The sequence below is a fragment of the Lolium perenne genome, chromosome 3, assembly GCF_019359855.2.
Source record: "Lolium perenne isolate Kyuss_39 chromosome 3, Kyuss_2.0, whole genome shotgun sequence".
NCBI classification, from domain to species: domain Eukaryota; kingdom Viridiplantae; phylum Streptophyta; class Magnoliopsida; order Poales; family Poaceae; genus Lolium; species Lolium perenne.
Window position 1 is genome coordinate 230,947,210 of NC_067246.2, and position 3,727 is coordinate 230,950,936.

Consider the following 3,727-nt stretch of genomic DNA (forward strand, 5'->3'; position numbering starts at 1 on the left):
TAGGTGCTATTGGAGTTCATCACAATGGTGTGATGCTAATTAAGAATGAGTAAGGATAAGATTCTTGGTAATAAGGACTAGGGTTGGTCCTGTTTGATCATCTAGATAGGATAGGTGTGCATACATGGAATACTGAATTAGGGATAATAGGGCTCCTACATTTTGTGTGGACATGGAAAGTATTTAATTGTCAATTATGGTTCTATGGATCAAAAAGGAAAATATCATGATCATATCTACTAACCTAGGGTTTAGGTTAGAAACAATTTAGGGTTCAATGAATTAATGGAGCTAGGGTTCTTAATGGTATTAGGGTTTTAGGGTTTCACATGCAATGATAATGTTGTAATACCATCAATAAGGAATTAGGGTTTGCTATTTACCATATAGTTCTATGATGAATAACTTCATGGTAAAGGTGAAGTTATTAGTAACTTGGAAGTAAAAATAATATTGAATTTGGCATTTTATTATTTTTAAACAATTAATAATTAGAGTAATTATTAATCAGGGTTTAAATTTCCACTAATAAAGTTTTAACAAAATAACAAATAAAGAAAAATAGCTTTAATGTTTTCTTTATTTTTCTTACTGGTTTTGATTTATTTTAAAAGGTTTTACTATTTATTGAATTTTAATTCAATTTAGAATTAAAGAAAAGGCTTATTTAATAAGTATTAAATAATGAATTTCTATTTGAAAAATATAAATTTCATTTTATATTTTTATTGGATATATTTTTCTTTTATAATAATTTTGATATCTTATTTGTATTTTTCTGAGCTTTTATGAATTTTCTACATTATTTCAAGGTTTCAGGCATTTTCTGTAATTTTGAAATTAAAATGAAATACTAAACGTACCCGGCTATGCCTACCCCTACACACTGACTAATGGGCCCGTGGCTACGTCACACGCCACGGTGGCGTCGACATGGCTTGGTTCACGGTGGCCGGCGGGACAGTCGCCGATGGTCGCCGGCGTTGAAGGCTTTCCGCGGGGGCGCGCGTAGGTGCGTTGGAAAGAGGAAAACGAGACGAACCTCGTGGTGGTAGCGCCGCTCGGAATAGGTCACGGGGCATGCCCGGCGGTGATGTACTGCGGCGGCGCACTCCGGCCATCTCACACATTGAGCTACGGAATGCGCACGGATGCAATAATTAGCTCTGAAGGTGCGCAAGATTACCAGGAACATGATGATGTGGTCGGAGAAGCTCGCCGTGGTCTGGTTCGCCAGAATTTGGTGTCGCCGGCCTTCGGAACGATGAGCTCGTCGGCGTCGATTTCGAGCACAGCGGCTCGATTCCTTCCGTGGGCGTAGCAAGTCGAGGATGGTGGTTGCTCTGGTGCACTTGGATTGGCTCGGGGAGGTCTCGTTCACCGGCGGTAATGGAGACTAGGGCGGCCAGGTTTCGGTAGAGGGGGAAATTTGGGCAACGGAGGAAGAAACCCGGAGCTGCTGTTCGTGCTAGAGCTTTTATAGGGCGTTGAAGAGTGCCTCGTCACGCCTTCGGACGCGGAGGAGCTGCCACGGCGAGGAGAAGCAGGGCACGGCGTCGTGGTGGCGCTCATGCGAAGGAAGGGGATGAGGATGACTTCGTTTTATTTTTTCTGTCGAAGGGGTACGTGGGATGGTGTTGGGCTGTGCTAGCCTGGTGATGGTGGGCTGCTTCTGGACCTCTCTTGCTGGGCTGCTGCGGCAGGTAAGTCCAGGTAAGTCCATCTCTTCTTCTTTCTATTTTCCTTTTTCTGTTTTAATTTTCTATTTTGAATTCTGTTTTAATTCAATTCTGTTTTGCAGTATTTTGAATGTGTGGATCCTTTTTGGGAGTTTATAAGGATACTAATTTAACTTCATATAAGATCTTAAAAATATTATATATGTATAATGACACCCCCTGGTTTATTAAATGTTATTATAGTTTGGGATTGGGCCTATATAGTCATAATTTCCAATATCTATTTAGGGTGGTCCAACTATTTATCAATAGGCCCTTCCAAGTACCTATTGATAGTTAAGTTTTTGTTACCTTGCAGGAAATGATTTTATGTGAGCACCAAGATATTAGGGTTTCATAGTATCTATGATAAACCACTTGTTAAGGTTAATACTTATCCTTACCTTTGAAAGTATTTATGTAGGTATTGTTTCAATCATGGTTGATCTTGGTTACCAAGATAAATAATTGATCACTTCACATATGGTCTCAATTAAGTGGTTGATCTCCACCATGGTTCTAATCAAATGGTTTAGCACTAGGTTATTCTTGAGTTCCATAATGAAGCATGAACTTTAATTAGTGAACAATTATAGGGTTCTCATCATATTCACCTAATGGCAAATGGTTTGAATCTCAATTAGGGCTTGGTTTTTTATTAGGATCATCATAGTGATAATTCAACTAGGGTTAGAGATTTACTTCTAGGGTGTAGAGATGAGATGACACCATATTGCATGTGATAGGGTTTAATCTCCCCTAACCATGATAAGGTGGTTATTTACTTAACATTTTATGTTCTCCTCTAGTTATGATGATATTGAGAATTAGTTTTATCTTCTACCAATTGGCTTCTATTATTAACCTAAATTTTTCATTTAAGTAACTACATTGGTTATAGTTTTTTTTATAGTTAACTTTGGTCATATGGATATATGGTTTCTCACCATATAAAGTATAGTGTTTAACTCTAAGGTGTTCTTATGTTCATTTATTTATGAAATATAGACATGGTAGGATTCTATTTGTGATCACCATGTGGTTCACAAATAAAGGTTGGGATATAAGTCTAGGATTGCTTACTAGTGATCTCCCCATGATTTCATGTGATGAATAATATCTACTGATCATATAAGTGTTAGCATTTGGATTATACTCATATTACTCCGAATCATGGTCATGGGTTAGGCATGATCCACTTGTTCTAAATATCCTTACCTCAAGTTCTTAGGGTTTATGATCATTACCCAATTTTGTAATGATCAAAGGTTTGGTTTCCTAAGGTATCTTTCATGATCTAAGTTTCTCACTTCTAAGATCAAGTATTGTCTTGATCACCTAGGGTATAATATCTCTCTTATAGTATCTTGGTTGGACATGGTTATGGTGGTCTCAACAGATTATATCCTAGGAGGATGCCTGAGATATCAACTTAGGGTTCTCTCAAGAAATGATAGTTTAACCTTTTGGATATTTGAATAGATCTCTCCCTTAGAACCAAGTGTTTCCTCAACTAACTTGAGTGTAACACCAGATCTTGAGTTCTCTCATACAGGAATAGTTATTCTAGGGTTTATGGTATACTCCTAATATTTATTTAGGTAGCTGAGCTAAAGATTCAATTGTCTAACTTAGTTGGGTTATTCTACTCCTTATTTCACTAATGCATGGATATAGTCTTATTCCACTTGGTATTTGGTTATCTCACCACTCCAAGATGAAATGGTTTACAACCCAATACTTTAGTTCCAAGATTGTCCTTTATTCATTAATAGGTAAATCTAGAATTGATATGAGTGGGCTCTCTCACTTGGGAATGACTTCAATACTAAGCTAAGGTTATTCTCCAAAGATAATTATATGGTCACCAACATCTATGGTTGAAATAAATGGGTTCTCTCTCTAGGAAATGTCTTCAATAATATCCTAGGGTTCCTCTTGAAGATGATGTTTTGAACACTTGGATGCATATCCAAGGTTTAACTCATGGTTTGTTAATGCTTTTCTAA